The following is a 24,436-nucleotide window of genomic DNA, read 5'->3' as shown; positions in this document are numbered from 1 at the left end:
TTTTTGCGACAGAGTTTCACTGTTGTTGCCCAGGCTGGAGTGCAATGGTGTGATCTCAGCTCACCACAACCACCACCTCCCAGGTTCAAGAGATCCTCCTGCCTCACCCTCCCGTGTAGCTGGATTACAGGCATGTGCCACCACACCCACCTAATTTTGTATTTTTAGTAGAGATGAGGTTTCTCCATGTTGGTCAGGCTGGTCTCGAACTCCCAACCAAGGTGATCCACCCGCCTCAGCCTCCCAAAGTGCTGGGATTACAGGCATGAGCCACCATGCTCAGCCATGAGCCACCGTGCCCGGCAGGGTAGAGCATTTTTTACATACTGCAAAGCCATTTCTGTTTCTCTGTGTTCTGAACTATTGCTTCATGTCCTTTAGTCACCAAATTGATGAACTTGATTTCTTTCCTTTTTTAAAATCCTGCATGTCTTTCCAGTGAATGAACTTCTTAATTTCTCTTTTTTTTTTTTTTGAGGCGGAGTCTGGCTCTCTTCCCTAGGCTGGAGTGCAGTGGCCGGATCTCAGCTCACTGCAAGCTCCGCCTCCTGGGTTCACGCCATTCTCCTGCCTCAGCCTCCCGAATACCTGGGACTACAGGCGCCCGCCACCTCGCCCAGCTAGTTGTATTTTTTAGTAGAGACAGGGTTTCACTGTGTTAGCCAGGATGGTCTCGATCTCCTGACCTCGTGATCCGCCCGTCTCGGCCTCCCAAAGTGCTGGGATTACAGGCTTGAGCCACCGCACCCGGCCGAACTTCTTAATTTCTAAGAGCTCTTTATTAGGCTGCTGGCCCCTGTTGATTAGATCATTATCAGTGAATGAATTGATCAGGAGTTGGAAAGTTTATCTTGACCAGGAGAAAGACATTGTCTACAGAAAGTTCAATGAATGAGTCAATACTCTACTGCCAACCTCATCCTGGATTTAACCTCTTCCGATGTCTCCCACTTGCCTAAAAACAAATAGTGATTCAGCCGTGGGCCTTACCCAATAAGCCCTCTGTGAAGTCACCATTTCAGAATACAAATTGCGTCCAAGGGAAGTTTCTGGGTCAAGGTCTAAGTCTGTTGGGCATGACCCACAGGTGGAGGCTCCAAGATAAGCTATACAAGCCTTTTAAAATTTGTATTTATTTTTTATAATTTTAAAAATTAGAGACGGGGGTCTCACTATGTTGCCCGGGCTAGTCTCAAACTCCAGGGCTGAAGCGAACCTCCCACCTAATCCTCCCAAAGTACTAGGATTACAGCTAGCCTTTTCATTCCTATTACTGAACACCTGCTGGGTGCCAGGCTCGATGCAGGAGGCTCACCTCAGGGATGTCCCTACAGCATCCCACAGTTGTATTCTAGGCTCCTGCACACAGGCTGAGACCATGTGGGGAATACATTACCCATCTGCCCGGAAAAGAAGGAAAAAGCTCTGGTTGTAATGAAATCATATCAAGATATTAAGTACTAAAAAGCAAGGTGCAAGCTGGGCTCGGAGGCTCACGCCTGTAATCCCAGCACTTTGGGAGGATGAGGCAAGTGGATCACCTGAGGTCAGGCATTCAAGACCAGCCTGGCCAACATGGCAAAACCCCGTCACTACTAAAAATAGAAAAAAATTACCCGGGCGCGGTGGTGTGCGCCTGTAATCCCAGCTACTTGGAAGGCTGAGGCAGAATGGCTCGAACCTGAGAGGTGGAGGTTGCAGTAATCCGAGATTGCGCCACTGCACTCCAGCCTGGGCAACAACTTTGTCTCAAACAAACAAACAAACAAACAAACAAGGTGTGAAACACCATTATACAGGTATTTCTTAGAGACATATAAACCATCTCTGGAGAGAGGGTAATGTGCCTGTCTCTGAGGAGTAGCTGGTAGCTGTCAGCAGGGGTGTAAGGAAGATTCTTTACTAAATATCCTTTCCCATGTCTTGATTTTATTTTTTATCATTTACAAGTATTATCGGCATTATTATTATTATTATTATTATTTAGAGATGGGGTCTCGCTATATTGCCCAGGCTGATCTTGAACTCCTAGGTTCAAGCAATCCTCCCTCCTCAACTGATCCTCCCGCCTTGGCCTCCCAAAGTGCTGGGATTACAGGTGTGAGGCACTGGGCCCAGCCAGTTTTTTTTTGTAAGCATGAATTATTGTTGTTATTATTTCAAGACAGAATCTCTGTTGTCCAGGCTGGAGTTTGATGGCACAATCACCACTCACAGCACCCTTGACCTCCTGGACTCAAGTGATCCTCCCACCTCAGCCTCCCAAGTAGCTGGGACTATAGGTGCCCAGGACTTTTCCTTTTTGGGGCAGATGGGTAATGTATTCACTGGTCCCCACATGGCCTTGGCCTGTGTGCAGGAGCCTAGAATACAAATTTGGGATGCTATAGGGACACCCCTGAGGTGAGCCTCCTGCATCGACACGGTCCTACAAGATTGGCCCCCTGTGGCCATTTGAGCTCCCCACCCTAGCCCCCATACTCACTATTGCCCACAAAGTATTGGAATTCGGGTGTGAGCCATCAATCTGGACAATTGGATTAATTTTTAATAGGGTAGCAAAAAGTCGTCCATGATAGAGGAACTGTTGAGTGTAAAACTGGTCCATCAATGGAATTTTTTACAGCTGTTAAAATGTTGATGCCCGGCCAGGCCTGGTTGCTCATACCTGTAATCCCTGCACTTTGGGAGGCTGAGGTGGGCGGATCATGAGGTCAGGAGATCAAGACCATCCTGGCTAACACGGTGAAACCCCATCTCTACTAAAAAATACCAAAAAAAAAAAAAAAAAATGAGCCGGGTGTGGTGGCAGGTGCCTGTAGTCCCAACTACTCGGGAGGCTGAGGCAGGAGAATGGCGTGAACCCAGGATGTGGAGCTTGCAGTGAGCTGAGATCACACCACTGCACTCCAGCCTGGGGAACAGAGCAAGACTCCGTCTCAAAAAAAAAAAAAAAAAGATATTGATGCCTGGCTGGGCATGGTGGCTCACACCTGTAATCCCTACACTTTGGGAGGCCAAGGCGGATGGATCACCTGAGGTTGGGAGTTCAAGACCAGCCTGACCAACATGGAGAAACCCCATCTCTACTAAAAATACAAAATTAGCTGGGCGTGGTTGCGCATGCCTGTAATCCCAGTACTTTGGGAGGCCAAAGTGAACGGATCACTTGAGGTCAGGAGTTTGAGAGCAGCCTGGCCAATGTGGTGAAACCCTGTCTCCACTAAAAATACAAAAAATTAACTGGGCGTGGCAGCAGGCACCTGTAATCCCAGTTACTTGGGAGGCTGAGACAGGAGAATCGCTTGAACCCAGGAGGTGGAGGTTGCACTGAGCCAAGATTGTACCACTGCACTCCAGCCTGGGTGACAGAGCGAGACTCCATCTCAAAAAAAAAAAAAAAGTTGATGCCCTTCTGTGGGTACATAAACCCTCCCCCATCCCGGATCTCTTGTAGGAAAAGCCAGAGCCTTCACCATGGCCCACAACAAGGTCCTACAAGATTGGCCCCCTGTGACCATTGGAGCTCCCCACCCTAGCCCCCATACTCACTACTGCCCACAAGGCTCCGGCTACAGGGGAACCACATCAGCCATGCTCCTGCTTTGGGGACCTTGCATCTGGTGTTCCCTGTCTTCTCCCAGCTCTTCTCACAGATAGCCACAGGGCTCACCCCCATCGCAGCAAAGCCTCCCAGGCCACTATTTCATCCCCCTCTCCTCCCTTTCCCTCTGGCACTCCTTACCCACTTGCTGCTTAGTTTTTCTCCACTTTGCTCACAATTTGGCATGGTGTATGTTTCACTTATTTTGTTGATTTCCCTTTAGACCAGAGGTTGCCAAACTACAGCCCTCAGGCCAAATCTGACCAAGGTTTGTTTCTTATATGGTCCTTGAGCTAAGAGTAGCTTCTACAGATGAACACTGCAACCGATTTAATGATAGATAACACTAACTTGGAACCTCAATTAAGGCAATATGTAAACCTTCAAAATTCCATGCTTGCGGGACCTCGTGTTTCATGCCTGTAATCCCAGCACTTTGGAAGGTGAGGCAGGCAGATTGTTTGAGCCCAGGAATTTGAGACTAGCCTGGGTAAAATGGCAAAGTGTCATCTCTACAAAAAATACGAAACTCAGCCGGGCATGGCGGCGTGCACCTGTAGTCCCAGCTACTTGGGAGGCTGAGGTGGGAGGATCACTTGAGCCCAGGAGGTCAAGGGTGCTATGAGCGGTGATTGTGCCATCGAACTCCAGCCTGGACAACAGAGATTCTGTCTTGAAATAATAATAATAATAATTCATGCTTACAAAAAAAAAAACTGGCTGGGCCCAGTGCCTCACACCTGTAATCCCAGCACTTTGGGAGGCCAAGGCGGGAGGAACAGTTGAGTTCCGGAGTTCCAGACCAGCCTGGGCAATGTATCAAGACCCTATCTCGATTATTTATATTTTAAAAACAAACAGGTTGGGCATGGTGGCTCACACCTGTAATCCCAGCACTTTGGGAGGCCAAGAAGGGTGGATCGCTTGAGTTCAGAAGTTTGAGATCAGCCTGGCCAACATGGCAAAACCCCGCCTTTACCAAAAAATAAATACAAAAATTAGCCAGGTGTAGTGGTGTGTACCTATAGTCCCAACTGCTCAGGAGGCTGAGGTGGGAGGATTGCTTGAACCTGGGAAATCGAGGCTGCAGTGAGCCAATGTTGCACCACTGCAATCCAGCCTGGGTGACAATGGGAGACCCTGCCTCAAAAAACAAAAAAAAAATTAAATAAAAAAAATGAAAAACAAAATTGTACTCAAATATTATCATAATTTAAATATTGTCCATAAAAATTTTGTGGAAATTTGTTTTATCTTGTTATATGAGTACTGACAACATCCTTGCTATTGAAGTCTGCAAAACCTAAACATTCACTCTGTGCTCTAGACAGCTCCGCACACGAAGGAACTTCGTCTGTCCGCTGCTATGACCTGAGCGCCAGGAACAGGGTCTGGTTCAGTAATTATTAGCTGAATGAAATGAATGAACTCATACATATATATACACACACACATACACACATACACGTGTGTGTATATATATATGTACACACACATATATGTATAATTTTTTTTTTTTTGGAGGCAGAGTCTTGCTCTGTCGCCCAGGCTGGAGTGCAGTGGGATGATCTCGGCTCACTGCAGCCTCTGCTTCCCAGGTTCAAGTGATTCTCATGCCTCAGCCTCCCGAGTAGCTGGAATTACAGGCGCGAGCCACCACACCAGGGTAATTTTTGTATTTTTAGTAGAGATGGAGTTTCACCATGTTGGCCAGGCTGGTCTCGAACTCTAGTTCGAGAGTTATATATGCCCAGTCTGAACTCATATATTTTTTTATTTTTATTTTTTTTTTTTGAGACGGAGTCTCGCTCTGTCACCCAGGCTGGAGTGCAGTGGCCGGATCTCAGCTCACTGCAAGCTCCGCCTCCCGGGTTCACGCCATTCTCCGGCCTCAGCCTCCCAAGTAGCTGGGACTACAGGCGCCCGCCACCTCGCCCGGCTAGTTTTTTTTGTATTTCTTAATAGAGACGGGGTTTCACCGTGTTAGCCAGGATGGTCTCAATCTCCTGACCTCGTGATCCATCTGTCTCGGCCTCCCAAAGTGCTGGGATTACAGGCTTGAGCCACCGCGCCCGGCCTCATATATTTTTAACTGAAAAAAATATCAGGTGTTGCTGGGCGCGGTGGCTCATGCCTGTAATCCCAGCACTTTTGGGAGGCCGAGGCGGGAGGATCACCTGAGGTCAGGAGTTGGAGACCAGCCTGACCAACATGGAGAAACCTTGTCTCTACTAAAAATACAAAATTAGCTGGGCGTGGTGGCAGGTGCCTGTAATCCCAGCTACTTGGGAGGCCGAGGTAGGAGAATCACTTGAACCCAGGAGGCGGAGGTTGCAGTGAACCAAGATCGCACCATTGCACTCCAGCCTGGGCAACAAGAGCAAAACTCCATCTAAACAAAAACAAAAACAAAAACAAAAACAAAACAGGTGTTTAAAAAAAAAAATCAAGCGGGCTAGGTGCAGTGGCTCATGGCTATAATCCCAGCATTTTGAGAGGCCAAGGCAGGAGGATCAGTTGAGCCCAGGAGTTCAAGACCAGCCTGGGCAAGATGGCAAGACTGTGTCAACAACAACAAAATTAATAATTAGTTGGGCATGGTGGCACACACCTGTAGTCCCAGCTACTTGGGAGGCTGAGGTGGAAGGATCCCTTGAGCCCAGGAGTTGGAGGCTGCAGTTAACTATGATCATGCCACTGCACTCCAGCCTGGGTGACAGAGAAGACTCCATCACTTTTTCTTTCTTTTAAATTAAAAATATGGAATGCTTTATGAATTTGTGTGTCATCCTTGCACAAGGGCCATGCTAATGTTCTCTGTATCATTCCAAATTTAGTGTATATGCTGCCAAAGCGAGTGCAGGACTTCATCTCTTAAAAAAATATATCAGGTGAACAGCATATGTAATAGGCTGCCTTTTGTGCAGAAGTAAATAAGATAATATCTGTCTCTGAGAGATCCAAGAAGCTGGCTGCTTCAGAGGACGGGAGCAGGGCGGGGAAGAAAGATGGCTTCTTTCTCTATAAGCATTTTTAAAATTTTTATTTATTGAGACAGAGTCTCACTCTGTTACCCAGCCTGGAGTGCAGGGCCATTATCTCGGCTCACTGCAAGCTCCGCCTCCCGGGTTCATGCCATTCTCCTGCCTCAGCCTCCTGAGTAGCTGGGACTATAGGTGCCCACCACCACGCCCAGCTAAATTTTTTATTTTTAGTAGAGAGGGGGTTTCACTGTGTTAACCAGGATGGTCTTGATCTCCCAACCTCGTGATCCACCTGCCTCGGCCTCCCAAAGTGCTAGGATTATAGGCGTAAGCCACCTCGCCCGGCACTTTTTTTTTTTTTTTTTTTTTTGAGATGGAGTCTGGCTCTGTTGTCCAGGCTGGAGTGTAGTGGCTCAAGTTCGGCTCACTGCAACTTCCATCTCCCAAGTTCAAGTGATTCTCCTGCCTGGTCTCCTGAGGAGCAGCTGGGACTACAGACACATGCCACTGTGCCCAGCTAATTTTTGTATTTTTATTAGAAACGGGTTTTTACCATGTTGGCCAGGGTGGTCTTGAACTCCTGACCTCAGGTGATCCGCCTGCCTTGGCCTCCCAAAGTGCTGGGATTACAGGCGTGCGCCACTGTGCCCGGCCTCTAGAAGTCTTTGTTTGTTTGTTTTTGTTTTTAGATGAAGTCTTCCTCTGTCACCCAGGCTGGAGCGCAGTGGTATGATCTCAGCTCACTGCAACTTCTGCCTCCTGGGTTCAAGCGATTCTCCTGCCTCAGCATCCCCAAGTAGCCGGGACTACAAGTGTGCACCACCATGCCCAACTAATTTTTTTTTTTTAGTAGAGACGAGGTTTCACCATGTTGGCCAGGCTGCTCTTGAACTCTTGACCTCAGGTGATCCACCTGCCTCGGCCTCCCAAAGTGCTGGGATTACAGGTGTGAGCCCAGCCTAGAAGCCATTTTAAAGAATATGAATGTTTTATTTCAGAGATATGTGTCACTATTTCAAGTAAACTTTTCATGAAAAAAATCCAGCGACAAAAAATGAGGCAGATACTGACAGCCTCTGAGACTCTTCTTCCTCTGTCCAATGGAGTAGTATGTCTGGTGACCAACCGGCCCAGTTTGCCTGGCACTGAGGGTGTTCTGGGGCAATCCCAGACAAAGTGGGAGGAGGTGGTCACCTTGGAAAAAGGAAAGTTGTGGAAGCCTTCAAAGGTGGATGTTGGGGGGCTGAGCTGGGCCCCGAAGCCAGGCCTCTGTGCACCTGCCCGGGTCCGATCACATGTCTGCCAGAGCCCAGTTCCACACCTGGGAGATCGATGCCTCTGGAGCTCAAGGCCTGAGATAGGCCACTGGGATGTCCCTATAGTGCAAAGCACACCTTCCCCAGTGAGTCTCTGGGCACTTGCAGGGTGGGCGGGCTCAGGGTCTCATACATGCACACTTGCTCCCACACTTCTCATTCAGACTGTCTCAGACTTGGCCCCTTACCCATCAGACTGCACTGATAGAGCCCTGCTCTCTCCATCTTCCTGGCAGAATCTGCCTCCAGGAAAATCCCAGGGTCTCCGGGCTCCCCTGCCGGCACCTGCCTTGCATACCTGTAGAGCTTTGTGCATCTTTGATCCCCAGCAGGTGAGAGGTATTGGCAAGAAGAGGAAAGTGAGAGCAAACTCTTTTCTTTTTCTTTTTTATTTAGGGACTTGGCTGCCGCGCAGACCACAGTGACCTGGCTCTCGCGGCTGCCCGCAGTCTCCTTTTTCCCCAAGGATGCCTGGAACACCCTTCCCCAGATCCTCCCAGAGCTGGCCTCAGTTCAAATATTACCTTAGTGATGTTAATGCCATTTCCCTTTCCCATCTCTGTCACATTGGCCTTGAGTGGTAGGCAAGATTATCAGCTCCATTTTATAAATGAGGAAACTGAGGCTCAGAGAGATGCTGTACTAACATGCCCAAGGCGTAGTGAGCAAGCTGTGGCGGGTACCTGGCTGAATGGGCTAGGATACTGTGATAAACCAGCTGTGCAGACAAGGTTCCTGCACCGCGTAGCTCACAGGCGAGGGGGAAGCGGGGTAACAGCTGGTTCAGTGTTCATGCAACTCTGAGGCACCTAAGGTGACTCAGAGGAGTGAGAGCCAGGCTGACTCCAGCTTGAGGTCACAGGCATGAGCAGGTGAGTGAAGGGGCTGGCGGAGGGTGGGGTAAGAGGACATTCCAGGTGACAGTGATAAAAAAGCCCAGGGGCAGATGAGTGTTCCAGGAAATGAAAGTGTTCAGGGAGGCCCCTTAGAGTTTCTGAGACTGCCAGTTTTTGTTGTTGTTGTTATTTTATTTTGTTTTATTTTTGGTGAAACGGAGTCTCATTGTCACCCAGGCTGGAGTGCAATGGCGTGATCTCGGCTCACTGCAACCTCCACTGCCCAGGTTCAAGCGATTCACCTGTCTCAGCCTCCCAAGTAGCTGGGATTACAGGCGCCTGCCACTGCATCCGGTTAATTTTTGTATTTTTAGTAGAGATGGGGTTTCACCATCTTGGCCAGGCTGGTCTTGAACTCCTGAACTTGTGATTCTTCCGCCTTGGCCTCCCAAAGTGCTGGGATTACAAGTGTGAGCCACCACACCCAGCTGAGACTGCCAGTATTTTTTTAAATCAGAAATGCTTAAATGGAGTTTAGAAAATTATGGTCTGTTTGTCGTACTTTTATTGAAAACATTAACACTTTTAACACATATATACAAATCACTACAGAGCATGGAGCCTGGGGTGGAGCCTAGCCCTTCAACCTCTGCTTCTGTGACCCCGGGTCAGTCCCTTCCCTTCAACTGTAACCACACCCAGGACAGGAGCTGAAACTGACGGCCACCTCAGCAGCCCCCGCCAACACACACCCCCTCACCAAGAGCAGCCCCTCTCCTGACCTCACCTGGCTTTTCTCACTTATCTTAGAGATTAATAGTTTCCAGATAAAATACAGATGCCCAATTACATGTGAAGTTTAGATAAACAACAAATAGGTTTTTAGTGTATAAGGCTGCATGAGACACATGCTTCATTTTAAATTCAAATTTAACTGGGCCTTCTGTGGTTTTTTTTGCTATTATCTGCCAACCCTACTTGGAGATGGGCTCCTATCAGCGTTTCCAGCACAATCTATAACCAGTCCCCTGTTGATGGGCAATTAGGTCGTTTCCCATTTTTTGCTTTCCAGGAACAATAGCCCCATGAAGATCCTTGCACAAAGGACTCTGACCTCAGCTACGATTGTATCCACTGGGTGTGTTCCTAAAAGTCGCTTAGTCACTTTCCTGACTAGATTCCTGTGGCCATGGAGACCCCATGGATCAGAGGAATTCCTTCTCAGTCTCCATCGAAAGCAACTCCCTGTCACTCTCCCAATCTCACTCTCTATCAACCTTGCTCTTTCTCGTCTCTCTCCATCTCTCTCTTTTTTTTTTTTTTTTTGAGACAGAGTCTCGCTCAGTTGGCCAGGCTAGAGTGTAGTGGCGCGATTTCGGCTCCCTGCAACCTCTGCCTCCCAGGCTCAAGAGATTCTTGTGCCTCAGCCTTCTGAGCAGCTGGGACTACAGTCGTGTGCCACCAAGCCCAGTTAATTTTTGTATTTTTAGTGGAGACAGGGTTTCGCCATGTTGGCCGGGCTGGTTTCAAACTCTAGAACTCAAGTGATCTGCCCAATTCAGCCTTCCAAATTGCTGGGATTACAGGCGTGAGCCACCGCACCCAGCCTCTGTTTCTCTGCATCTGCCTCTTTCCGCCTCTCTCTGCTTCTATAGATCTCTGACTCTCAGTCTTTCTCTCGCAATCTCCCCAGACTGTCAGCCTCTGTCCCTTCTCAGAGACTTTCTCCTTTTGACCCAGCAGCTCTACAAACAAAATAATCTGACAAGTTGGGGAAGATGTATTTTTAAGGATGCTCACTCTAGTACTGTCTGTAGGAGTCAAGCTAGAAACAACCTAAACACCTATTGCTAAACAAAGTATGCTCCGTCCCTACCAGGCAGCATCATGCGGCCATTGGAAATAAAACCACATCAACATGGAAAGATGTTGACAGATATCAGCGTGAAAAACACAAGTTATAGATGGACAGTAAAGCATTCGCGCATTTTCGGTTTCAATCAAAACTATAATGACCCGGGCCAGGCAAGGTGGCTCACGCCTGTAATCCTAGCACTTTGGGAGGCTGAGGCGGGTGGATTGCCTGAGCTCAGGAGTTCAAGACCAGCCAGGGCAATATCGTAAAACCCTGTCTCTACTAAAATACAAAAAATCAGCCTGGCATGGCAGCGTGTACCTGTAGTCCCAGCTACTTGGGAGGCTGAGACAGGAGAATCACTTGAACCTGGGAGGTGGAGATCGCAGTGAGCCGAGATTGCGCCATTGCACTCCAGCCTGGGCAACAGAGCAAGACACTCTCTCAATAAAAATAAAAATTAAAAAAATATATATATATATAATAACGCAAAGACATGTAAGAGTTTCACTACTGATTGAAATTGTCATCCTGGTTGTCTCAGGGACTGGTGCGGGGGGGCCGTAGGAAGAGGAGTGGCTTCCACTTCCTTCTTTATATTTGTCTTCCCTGTTACTTTTTTTTTAAACAAGGGGCATTGTAATTTTTAACACTGTGCATTTGTGCATATTTGCTTTATTATACCCTACCTGTGTGCTCATGTGTGTGTGTATATGTATATTTTTTATATGCACATACACTATTATTTTCTAAACCATATCAGAGTGGATTAGAGATGTCATGCCCCTTTACCCCATACTCTTTACTGTATGTCTGCTAAGAACAAGGACATTCTATTATGTAACTGTGATATGATTATCAAAATCAGGAAATCTAACAGGGATCAATTACTTATTCCTTATTCCATAGGCCATATTCAGTTGGCCCAATAACATCCTTTATAGCAACCCTCACAACCTCAAGGATTCAATTCAGGATCGTGCAGCATTGCAGTTAGTTGTCAGGCATCTTTAGTTTCTGATCTTGACGTTTTGAAAGATTTGCGGACTCCCTCCATTGGATTTGCCTGATGCTTCCTTATGATGACACTCAGCCTCTATGTTTTCCTTCCTGGAACCGCAGGAGTGGTGCTGCCTCTTCAGTACATCCCATTGAGTCACCTATGGTCTGTTCCATTATCTGTGACAGTAACTTTCATCGCTTAGTTAAGATGGGATCAGCTAGGTTTTGACACTAGCAGCGATTCTACAAAGTCACTAATTTTCCCTTTCTAAATAATGTATGCAATCATCTGAGACCATGTAAATAGACTAGATGATTTTTTTTGTTTTTTTGGTTTTTAGACAGTGTATCACTCTGTTGCCCAGCCTGGAGTGCAGTGACGGGATCTCGGCTCACTGCAACCTCCACCTCCTGGACTTAAAAGATCCTCCCACGTCAGCCTCCTAGCTGGGATTACAGGTGTGCGTCACCACACCTGGCTATTTTTTTTACATGTTTTTTGTAGAGAGGGGGTTTCACCATGTTGCCCAGGCTGATCTCAAACTCCTGGGCTTAGGCGATCTTCCTACTTAGGCATCCCAAAGTGCTGGGATTACAGGTGTAAGCCACTGCGCCCAGCCCTAGATGATTTTTATAATCAGAAAGGTAATCATGACTTTAAATTCTTGCAACCTGTAAGGGCTGAGCTAATCCACCTGACTCTAATCACCAGGAGTCTCCACCCCACCCCTGTCACAATGTGTTTAATGTAGCACTATCCTGTCTTTTTTTTTTTTTCTTGAGACGGAGTCTTGCTCTGTCACCCAGGCTGGAGTGCAGTGGCATGATCTCGGCTCACTGCACCCTCCACCTCCTGGGTTCAAGTGATTACTCCTGCCTCAGCCTCCCGAGTAGCTGGGACTACAGGAGCCTGCTACCACGCCTAGCTAATTTTTGTATTTTCAGTAGAGACTGGGTTTCTCTTGACCTCGTGATCCAACTGCCTTGGCCTCTCAAAGTGCTGGGATTACAGGCATGATCCACCACGCCCTGCCTTTCTGGTCTTACATTACCTAAGGACTTTTGAAACCAGCCTACAGATGGATTTCACCTGAGGCTTTTTTAAAGATACAGATTCCCAGGCCCCACCAATTAGAATCTCTAAGGCAGGGGCCTGAGAATAGATTTTTGTAGCAAGTGCCCCCCAGGTAATTCATCTCTTCAGGCCAAATTAGGGAATCACTTCACTTCATAGTAATGTTTAGTCATCAAACATTAACAGCTAGCCTGCTGGGATGGGGTTGGGCCCTGGGAGGTCTCAGGAATGGATGAGACAAACAATAATGACATTGGTAGCTTGCACTGATTAAGCACTTACATTGTGCAATGTTCTGGATTATTTCACTAAATTCCCACAACTCTATGAGAAAGACACTTATTAGCCCCATTTACAGATAAGCACAAACGGATTAGAATAACTTGTTCAAGGTCAAGTTAGTGAGTGGTCACCTGACCCCTAGATTAGCTAGTGTGGATGCTGGGAATAGGAGACTCCACGCAGTCTGTGCTGGGGACTATACATCTAATCGCACCTCTGCACTGGAATATCAAGTCTCACTTCTTGTCCTGGGCAAATGACCTCAGCTTCTCTGGGCTCCATTCCCTCCTCTACAAAGGTAATGCTATTTAGTATCCCTCCACCAACGCTGGCTAAGCTAATTCCATGAGATCCACTTTCCTGGAGAAACTGAATGCTTGGTTTTGATCACCTTTCAGGGCCTAAAGTGGGAAGGATTAAATCAAAATTACTGTCAGGAACCAGGGATGAAAATAATTACCATCATTGTCGCTATTCTTGTATTCATGGAGCCCAGCTGAGCCCTGCATGGGACATTCAGCAGAAGACACTGCAGAGAGCCAGGAAATAACAAGGGAGGAATAAAGGGACCACATTGAGGACCTCGGCAGGTAGGACCCCACCTGGCAGCAGCCATCTTGCCTGCCCACCTGTCTTGCCTTCTCTGCCTTCCAAGTTCCGACTTCATGTGCTTCCGATTTGAGGCCCCGCCTCCCCATGGTGATGGACAACGGGAGGCCAGAGCCAGGGGGTGACACTGCCCCCTTCAGGCTCTCCTTACCGCTGCACCAGACTCCTTCCAGGGTGGACAAGCTGCCACGGAAAGAAAGTAACCATTGGAAAAAGTCCCCCTTTTAGCTCTATTTCAATTCTAGAAACACTTATTGAGTCTACCCGGGGTCAGGCATGGAGACCAGTGGTGCATAAGACAGACACAGCCATTACACTCAAGGGCTTAACTTCTTGTAATTGAACAAATAATTTAATGAGAAGGTGTCGGTCGTCTGGCACAGAGCAGATGTTCAGAACGTTTATTCTGCAAACGTATGTCGAGTAGGGTTGCTAGAGTTAACCAATAAAAATACAGAATGCTCAGTTAACTGAATTTCAGATAAATAGCAAATAATTTTTAGTATGAATATTCCTGGCATTTACTTCCTGGCCTGCTTGTACAAATTATTCACACTCATATGCAATATTTGGAAAATATTTATACTAAAAGAAATTTGGCCAGGTGCGGTGGCTTGTGCCTATAATCCCAGCACTTTGGGAGGCCAAGGCAGAAAGATCTGTTGAGCCCAGGAGGGAGAGGTCGCAGCGAGCTTGATGGTGCCACTGCACTCCTGCTTGGGAAATGAAGCAAGACCCTATCTGGAAAAAAAAAAAAAAAAAATAGGCAAAGATGGGCCTGGGGCACCCAATATTTCAGAGGAAAGGGAATGTGTGTACTCCTTGAGGTGGGGAACATGACCCACTTGAGGTGCAGAAAGAAGACTTGTATGGGGCCGGGCGCAGTGGCTCACCCCTGTAATACCAGCACTTTAGGCAGGCGGATCACCTGAGGTTGGGAGTTCGAGACCAGCCTGACCAGCCTGAGAAACCCCATCTCTACTAAAAATACAAAATTAGCTGGGCGTGGTGGCGCATGCCTGTAATCCCAGCTACTCAGGAGGTTGAGGGAGGAGAATTGCTTGAACCTGGAAGGCAGAGGTTGAGGTGAGCCAAGGTTGCACCATTGCACTCCAGCACTCCAACCTGGGCAACAAGAGCGAAACTCTGTTTTGTTTTGTTTTTTTTTAAATAATAATAAGGCCCGTATGGTTGGAGTAAAAAGAGTGCAGAAGTAGATGTGAAAATATCAACCTAAGTAACAGAAAGAGGCTCTCTAAAAGAGAAAGAGTCCTCAGCCTCCTGAGTAGTTGGGTCCACAGGGGTGCATCACCATGTCTGGCTAATTTTTTATAGAGGTGGAGCCTTTCTATATTGCCCAGGCTGGTTTAGAACTCCTGGACTCAAGCTATCCTCCTGCCTCCACCTCCTAAAGTGCTGGGATTACAGGTATGAGCCACTGCGCCTGGCCATATGCAGGATTTTAAGATAACAACCAGAATCATGACTGACAGAGTCACATAAGGAACATCAGACATTCATAAATTGAATATAATCTGTAGAATATTCACATTAATTGGCCAGGCACGGTGGCTCACGCCTGTAATCCCAGCACTTTGGAAGGCCAAGGTGGGTGGATCACATGGTCAGGAGTTCGAGACCAGCCTGGCCAACATAGTGAAACCCCATGTCTACTAAAAAATACAAAAAATAAGCAAGGTGTGGTGGCGGGTGCGTGTAGTCCCATCTACTCGGGAGGCTGAGGCAGGAGAATCGCTTGAACCTGGGAGGCAGAGGTTGCAGTGAGCTGAGACTGTGCCATTGCACTCCAGCTGGGGCAATAGTGTGAGACTCTGTCTCAACAACAACAAAAAAAATTCACGGCTGGGTGTGGTGGCTCATGCAATTCACAGCTGGGCGTGGTGGCTCATGCCTGTAATCCCAGCACTTTGGGCAGCCAAGGCGGATGTATCACGAGGTCAGGAGATCGAGACCATCCTGGTTGACACGGTGAAACCCTGTCTCTACTAAACAAAATACAAAAAATTAGCTGGGCGTAGTGGTGGGCGCCTGTAGTCCCAGCTACTCGGGAGGCTGAGGCAGGAGAATGGCGTGAACCCGGGAGGTGGAGCTTCCAGTGAGCCGAGATCGTGCCACTGCACTCCAGCCTGGGCAACAGAGCAAGACTCTGTCTCATAAAAAAAAAAAAAAAAAAAAATCACATTAATAAAATATCCATACACATTTAACTTTAGAAGAGATTAACATAACCAAAATTATGACAGATAACATTAGGAATCTATGGATTTATATAATTTTTGAAATATTTATACCAATAACATACCCATAAATGTAACTGAAAGATCTAGTAATAGAATCACTTATCACTTGACAATGCTTCCTGTACAACTTACCAGATAAATCTAATCGTTTAATATCTCTACAAGTTGAGAAATACATCATTAGAGGCCCTCCATGGGCCCAACTGCAAAATCCCAAAGTTCATTCCAGTTCAAAAAGACTTAATTGGCTGGGCGTGGTGACTCAGGCCTGTTAATCCCAGCACTTTGGGAGGCTGAGACGTGAGGACTACTTGAGGCCCGGAGTTCCAGACCAGCCTGGGTAACATAGTGAGATCCCCATCTCTACAACAACAAATAAATACAAATTTAAAAGAAAAAGAAAACCTGCCAGGCATGGTGGCTCACGCCTGTAATCCCAGCACTTTGGGAGGCCGAGGCGGGCGGATCACCTGAGGTCAGGAGTTCAAGACCAGCCTGACTAACATGGTGAAACCCCGTCTCTACTAAAATACAAAAATTAGCCCGTCATTGTGGCACACACCTGTAATCCCAGTTACTCAGGAGGCTAAGGCAGGAGAATTGCTTGAACCTGGGAGGCAGAGGTTGCAGTGAGCTGAGATTGCGCCACTGCACTCCAGCCTGGGCAACAGAGCAAGACTCCATCTCAACAACAACAACAACAAAAATTAGCCAGGCGTGGCGGCGTGCCTGTAATTCAGGCTACTTGGGAGGCTGAGACAGGGCGAATTGCTTGAACCCGGGAGGCGGAGGTTTCAGTGAGCTGAGATCGCGACACTGCACCCCAGCCTGGGTGACAGAGCGAGACTCTGTCTCAAAAAAAAGAGGAGGAGAAGAAGGAGGAGGAAGAAGGAGGAGGAGGGGGAGGAGGAAGAGGAGGAAGAAGAGGAAGAGGAGGAAGAAGAGGAAGAGGAGGAAGAAGAGGAAGAGGAGGAAGAGGAAGAGGAGGAAGAAGAGGAAGAGGAGGAAGAAGAGGAAGAGGAGGAAGAAGAGGAAGAGGAGGAAGAAGAAGAGGAGGGAGAAGAAGAGGAGGGAGAAGAAGAAGAGGAGGGAGAAGAAGAAGAGGAGGGAGAAGAAGAAGGGGAAGGAGAAGGAGAAGGGGAAGGGGAAGGAGAAGGGGAAGGGGAAGGGGAAGGAGAAGGGGAAGGGGAAGGGGAAGGAGAAGGAGAAGGAGAAGGAGAAGGAGAAGAAGAAAACCTGGGCCGGGGGCGGGGGCTCACACCTGTAATCCCAGCACTTTGGGAAGCCGAGGTGGGCGAATCACGAGGTCAGGAGATCAAGACCATCCAGGCTAACATGGTGAAAACCCATCTCCACTAAAAAATAGAAAAAATTAGCCAGGCATGGTGGTGGGGACCTGTAGTCCCAGCTACTCGGGTGGCTGAGGCAGGAGAATGGCATGAACCCAGGAGGCGGAGCTTGCAGTGAGCCGAGATTGTGCCACTGCACTCCAGCCTGGGCTACAGAGTGAGACTCTATCTCAACAAAAAAAAAAAAAAAAAAAAAAAAAAAAAAGAAAAAGAAAAGAAAACCTGGTTAACATAGGGGATATCAAGTTTTTAGTTTTGTAGCAGTGTATTTTTAATATATCTTTAGAAGGACATATAAATAATTCCTTTCTAATTATAGCCAACTTAATCACACACAAAATGCTTTTCATAAATTCTCCCTTCATGAACATCATCATGACTTATTCGGACCACTGAAAATGTGCTTTGACTCTCTGCCCTGTCTTATACTTCCTCTTCGTTAAATACCAATCATTTTACTTTAGAACATAAATTTACCAAAGATTCTTTCCCATACAAAATTATTCTCTTTTCTTAACCTTCCTTATTAAAAATATATCTTCATATCCATAACTTTCTTCATATCTCTCTCAGTTATTGGTACTACTATCTTGTTTCTATTTCCTTCATAAGTCCATTTTTTCTTTTCTGTTTTTGAGATGGAGTCTCGCTCTGTCGCCCAGGCTGGAATGCAGTAACGCAATCTCGGCTCACTGCAAGCTCTTCCTTCTGGGTTCAAGCGATTCTCCTGCCTCAGCTTCCCATGTAGCTAGGACTACAGGCACGAGCCATCACGCCCAGCTAATTTTTGTATTTTTAGTAAAGATGGGGTTTTGCCATGTTGGCCAGGCTGGTCTCAAACTCTTGACCTCAGGTCATCTGCCCACCTCAGCCTCCCAAAGTGCTGGGGTTACAGGCGAGAGCCACCGCGCCCAGCCAGTCCATATTTTTTAAAAACTTACATAACCTCCAAATTAAACAAAATTATTCTTTTATTTTCAATAAAGAACACATTTTTTGGTCAGGTGCGGTGGCTCACGCCTGTAATCCCAACACTTTGGGAGGCCAAGGCGGGTGGATCACGAGGTCAGGAGATCAAGACCATCCTGGCTAACACGATGAAACCCTGTCTCTACTAAAAATATAAAAAAATTAGCCAGATGTGGTGGCGAGCACCTGTAGTCCCAGCTACTCGGGAGGCTGAGGCAAGAGAATAGTGTGAACCAGGGAGACAGAGCTTGCAGTGAGCAGAGATGGCGCCACTGCACTCCAGCTTGGCAACACAGCAAGACTCCATCAAAAAAAAAAAAAAAAAAACACAGTTTTGACCGGGCACAGTGGCTCACGACTGTAATCCCAGCACTTTGGGAGGCCGAGGAGGGTGGATCACTTGAGGCCAGGAGTTCAAGACCAGCTTGGGCAACATAGTAAGTCCCTATCTCTACAAAAAAAAAAAAAAAAAATTAGGTGGGTTGGCTGGGCGCGGTGGCTTATGCCTGTAATCTCAGCACTCTGGGAGGCCGAGGCAGGCGGATCACGGGGTCAGGAGATCGAGACCATCCTGGCTAACACGGTGAATGAAACTCTGTCTCTACAAAAAATACAAAAAAAAAAAATTAGCCAGGCATGGTGGCGGGCACCTGTGGTCCCAGCTACTCAGGAGGCTGAGGCAGGAGAATGGCATGAACCCAGGAGGTGGAGCTTACAGTGAGCCGAGATCGCGCGATCGTACTCCAGCCTGGGCAACAGAGCTAGACTCCGTCTCAAAAAAAAAAAAAAAATTAGGTGAGTGTGGTGGCACATGTCTATAGTCCCAGCTACTTGGGAGGCTGAGGCAGGAGGATCACTTGAGCCCAGGAGTTCAAGGCTGCAGTGAGCTATGATTGTGCCATTATACTCCAGTCTAGGGGACAGAGTAAGACCCTGTCTCTGAAACAAAACAAAACAAAACAAAAAAGCCTCTACCAAAAAGAGGGAGGCTCACCTGAGAGAAAACTCACCAGCGCAGAAAAGGTGAGCCATGGAAGCAGTGAGCTCAAAGGGCTCTAGTGTATACTGTACACCAATTCCAAGAATCACTGATTTTTTCCAGTGCTAATCTTTTTCAGGTCCCATTTCTGACACCATATATGTCAACCTAAATTAACAGAGAGAGGCTCTCTAGAAGAAAAAGATATTTAGTCGGGAATAGAGCATTGCCATGGGTACATGTGTCATAGCAAACTACTGTATATTTGGGGAGGTAAAGGAAGACAAAGGTTTTCGTTTTGTTTGTTTTTTGAAACAAGGTCCCCCTCTGTTGCCCAGGCTGGAGTGTAGTGACACAATCATAGCTCAGGGAAGCCTTGGACTCCTGGACTCAAGCAATCTCGCCTCAACCTCCTGAGTAGCTGGGACTGCAGGTGCGTGCCACCACACATGGATAGACAAAGGTTGGTTCTTTTTGATGATCAAGTATCAACCGAGCTATGGAACAGACAAAGGTTTTTAAAGGACAAAATGAGGGTTATGCTTTTTAAAAATTTTATTTTTTATCTTTGAGACAGGGTCCCGTTGCGTCATCCAGGCTGGGGTACAGTGGTACAATCTTGGCTTATTGCAGCATCAACCTCCTGGGCTCAAGCAATCCTTCTGCCTCAGCCTCCTGAATAGCTGGGACCAGAGGCGGGTGTCACCACACCCAGCTAATTTTTTTTTTTTTTTTTTAAGAGATGGGTCTGGCTTTGGTCTCGAACTCCTGGGCTGGAACTCCTGGGCTCCAGCGATCCTTCTATCTCTGCCTCCCAAAGTTCTGGGATTATAGGCATAAGCCACCGTGCCCAGCCTACATAATTAATTTTTTTTCAAAGACAAGATCTCACTATGTTGGCCAGACTGGTCTCTAACTCCTGGCCTCAAGCGATCCTCTTGCCTCGGGCCTCCCAAAATGTTGGGATTATAGGTGGGAGCCATTGCGCTAGGCAGGTAATTTTTTTTTTAATTTATCTTTGGCTACAAAGATCATTAACACGGGTGTCGGCAGTGTGAGGTTGTACAGGCAGTTGCTGAGCAGATGTCCTTGTAGAAGTATTTTTTGTATAAAGTTGCATTCCGGGCTGGGTGCAGTGGGTCATGCCTGTAATCCAAGCACTTTAGGAGGCTGAGGTGGGAAGATCACCTGAGGTCAGAAGTTCAAGACCAGCCTGGCTAACATAGTGAAACTCTGTCTCTACTAAAAATACAAAAATTAGCCGGGCATGGTGGTGCGCGCCTGTAATCTCAGCTACTAGGGAGGCTGAGGCAGAAGAATCGCTTGAACCTGGGAGGCAGAGGTTGCAGTGAGCCAAGATCATGCCATTATGCTCCAGCCTGGGCAACAAGAGTGAAACTCCGTCTCAAAAAAAAAAAAAAAAAAAAAGTTGCATTGCGATGGCCTTTGTGCAAGGTTGTTTTGTGATGTTTGTGAATTTTTTGTGATGGTTTTTGTTATTAGGCATACAAGCATTCATTGCATAGCCTTCCCTGACTATGTGTCAGGGTTTTTTGGGGTTTTTTTGAGAGGCAGTTTCACTCTTGGTGTCAGGGTTGTTTTGTTTCACACTAGTGACTATGTTTTGATTCTGAAACGTAGAATCACAAGAAGCCGAGGTTGGAGAGGGAGGCAGTTGGCAGAGGTCACAGGATCTTGAGGACCCTGTGGGGTGTGGGGCTTTGAGGGTAACTGAAGCCACTGAAGGGTTTTAAAGGATATGGTCACATTTGGATTTTTGGAAGATCCTTCTGGCTGCTTGGTGGCGGGGGATTGGATGTTGGCTGGGCAGCAATGGAGAGAGCTCAAATGGAAAGTTGTGGCAATATTTCAGATGAGATCACAGTGGCTTTTAAGATGTAGGTGCCAGTGGGATGATAAGAAAACACAAATGTGTGTTTTGCTTTTTTTTACCTCTGAACTTTTTATTGACCTCCTGTTCCCCAAAGGGTACCCTGCTTCCACTGGCTTAATGTCTCAGAACTTTGGTGTCATTGGTCTCAGACACCATTTTGCCATCCACTATCTGGTGGGTAGTGGTCTTTTGGATGGTTTGCATGGAGTTGCGGCTGTCCAGGGCATCACCAAGATTGAAGTCCTCGCTCTCTTCCAGCAGGCGGCAGTAGGTGGTGATCTCAGCCTCCAGCTTGACCTTATGTTCAGCAGGGCCTCCTACTCCTGGGCCTAGTGCTATCTCTCTGCCTGGGTCTATGCCAGCTCTGACTCCAGGTGCAGCAGTATCCTGCTGAGCTGTTCCATCTGCAGGGCATAGCAGGCCTCCACCTCCCTCAGGCTGTTCTCCAAGCTGGCCTTCAGATTTCTCATGGAGTCCAGATAGATCTCCAAGGACTGTACATTTCAGTTCTGTGAGAGTCATCCCAGCAGCTCCAACCTTGGTGGACTGCGTGGTGACTACTGTGGTGCTCTCCTCAGTCTACTGAGACCAGTACTTGTCCAGCTCCTCTCGGTTCTTCTGAGTCAGCTCGTCATATTGGGCCCGGATGTCTGTCATGATCTTGCCGAGGTCCTGAGATTTGGGGCATCTACCTCCACGGTCAACCCAGAGCTGGCAATCTGGGCTTGTAGGCCTTTTACTTCCTCTTTGTGGTTCTTCTTCATGAAGAGCAGCTCCTCCTTGAGAGCCTCGATCTCTGTCTCCAGCTGCAACCAAGTGACACTGATGTCATCAATGACCTTGTGGAGCCCATGGATGTTGCTCTCCACAGACTAGCACATAGCCAGCTCTGCTTCCTACTTGATTCTAAAGTCAGCAAGATGGGCACTGTCGACCTGCAGAACGATGCGAGCATTGTCCACGGTATTTGTGAAGATCTGAGCCTTCAGGTCCTCGATGGTTTTGAAGTAATGGCTCCAGTCTCTGACCTGGGTCCCTTCTTCTCCAGGTGTTCCCAGATTTTGCTCTCCAGCTTCTGGTTCTTGGTCTCCAGGCTCCTCATTCTGTCCAGGTAGGAGGCCAGAAGGTCGTTCAGGCTTTGCATGCTCTCCTTCTCATTCTGGATGCCTCCCATTCCTGCCAGATCCCTAGCCATCCCCACGGACAGGTCCCCGGACCCCATGCCACCCCGGAAGCTGGTGGAGCAGGATTTGGAGATCTGGGAACCAGAGCCCCTGGTGCCTGCATAGATGCTGACTGGGCTGCTGACCAGCAAGGTGCCATAGCTAGGCGTCTGGACAGAGCCCAGGGACCAGTAGGGTAGTTGGTGGAGAAGGTGGAGTGGTGAAGCTCATGCTGTCCAGGGGGGAGAGTGAGAGGACAGGACTCAGGCTTTGCTGACATTATTTCTTTTTTATTATTTTTTTGAGACAGTGCCTCACTCTGTCACCTAGGCTGGAGTGGCGCAACTGCGGCTCACTGCAACCTCTGCGTCCAGGGTTCTGTGATTCTCCTGCCTCAGCCTACCGAGTAGCTGGGACTACAGGCACCCACTACCATGCCCAGCTAATTTTTGTATTTTTAGTAGAGACGGGGTTTCATCATGTTGGCCAGGCTGGTCTCAAACCCCTGACCTCAAGTGATCTGCCCGCCTAGGCTTCCCAAAGTGCTGGGATTACAGGTGTGAGCCCCCACACCTGGCCCAAATGTGTTATTTAAGAGCTAAAATTAACTTGAGACAACAGAGCGAGACTCCATCTCAAAAAAATAAAAATAAATAAAATTAACTTGATTTGGTAATATGGGGCATGGAGGTGGACAAGGAGTTAAAGATGAGGTGTGGGTTAATTCTTGAGCAATTACAAGGATGGTGGTTATGTCTGCTGGGAAAGAGAAGCCGAGCAGACAGCGTGGGGTGGTAGGAAGGTGGTGGATGAGTTCAGTTTGAGTCATGCAGAACTTAGAATGCCTTTATTTATTTATTTATTTAGAGACAGAGTTTCGCTCTTGTTGTCCAGGCTGGACTGCAATGGCGCAATCTTGGCTCACCGCAACCTCTCCCTCCCGGGTTCAAGTGATTCTCCTGCCTCAGCCTCCAGAGTAGCTGGGATTACAGGCATGTGCCACCACACCTGGCTAATTTTGTATTTTTAGTAGAGATGGGGTTTCTCCATGTTGGTCAGTCTGGTCTCGAACTCCTGCCTCGGCCTCCCAAAGTGCTGGGATTACAGGCGTGAGCCACCACACCCAGCCTAGGATGCCTTTAAATCACACAGCTGAGCAGGTCTACAAGGAAGCTGGCCTAGAGCTCCAGAGAGCTGTCAGGCCTAGGATCATCGTTCTGGGCGCACTGACACAAGAATGGTAATGAAGACCAACGGCAGAGGGGTGAGTGGGTGAATCTGCCCAGGAAGGGAACATAGGGTGAGTGGGAGCAGAGCCTGAGGAATCCCACTAGCGAGGAGAAGGGAACCAGGAGGAGCAGGCTGCCGAGGAAACAGAATAGGAATATGGCAGAGAACTGAGAAACCAGGAGGGCCTCCCAGCTGAAAAGTCAACAGAAGCAACTTCTGTGAAGAGGGAGGGATCAAGAGCGCCTTGAAGAGGGAGCTGGACAAGGACTAATGTCTCAGTTCAAATGTCATTTTCTCGACCTGTTTTGGCATGACACAGGATTTCATTTCCAGAGGATGTCAGACCTCAAAGAAACAGGCACAAATTGCAGTTCTCTGAGGTAACTGGAGTCCAGGACTCAACCGATACTTAGACAAAGGTGGCCTGCATGGATATGGAGGCGGAAGAGGCCTCCCAGGTATCTGGCTGGGGTAGTTACCACTGCAAGATGGAATAATAGAAAAGAGGGCATGGGTGAAGATTGGAGATGCTGGCTGTATTAAATATGAGGTTTCAGGGCCGGGTGCAGTGGCTCACACCTGTAATACCAGCACTTTCAGAGGCTGAGGCAGTCGGATCACATGAGGTCAGGAGACGAGCCTGACCAACATGATGAAACACCATCTCTACTAAAAATACAAAATTAGCTGGGTATGGTGGTGGGCGCCTGTAATCCCAGCTACTCGGGAGACTGAGGCACGAAAATCACTTGAACCTGCGAGGCAGAGGTTGCAGTGAGCCAAGACTGCACCACTGCACTCCAGTCTGGGCAAAAAGAGCGGAACCCCAACTCAAAAAAGCAAAACAAAACAAACGGGTTCCAGGCCAGGCTCGGTGGCTGACACCTGTAATCCCAGCACTTTAGGAGGCCAAGGTGGACCTGAGCCCAGGGGTTCAAGCCCAGCCCAGGCAACATAATGAGACCCTGTCTTTTTTTTTTTTTTTTTTGAGACGGAGTCTCGCTCTGTTGCCCGGGCTGGAGTGCAGT

General features: G+C 47.8%; 1 non-coding gene and 1 pseudogene across 1 annotated transcript; both read right to left on the bottom strand.

Annotated features, from left to right (window-relative positions):
- Positions 1–6,358: 6,358 nt before the first annotated feature.
- On the bottom strand, positions 6,359–6,461 carry LOC123567410 (U6 spliceosomal RNA). The gene has a single exon (XR_006690319.1). It is a non-coding gene; the product is annotated as a U6 spliceosomal RNA (small nuclear RNA).
- Positions 6,462–21,536: 15,075 nt separating this feature from the next.
- On the bottom strand, positions 21,537–22,587 carry LOC102127091 (keratin, type I cytoskeletal 18 pseudogene; annotated as a pseudogene).
- Positions 22,588–24,436: the final 1,849 nt, after the last annotated feature.

The sequence above is a fragment of the Macaca fascicularis genome, chromosome 10 (genome assembly GCF_037993035.2).
Source record: "Macaca fascicularis isolate 582-1 chromosome 10, T2T-MFA8v1.1".
Classification (NCBI taxonomy): domain Eukaryota; kingdom Metazoa; phylum Chordata; class Mammalia; order Primates; family Cercopithecidae; genus Macaca; species Macaca fascicularis.
Note: the sequence above shows the minus strand (reverse complement) of the source record. Positions and strands in the feature narration are given on the sequence as shown.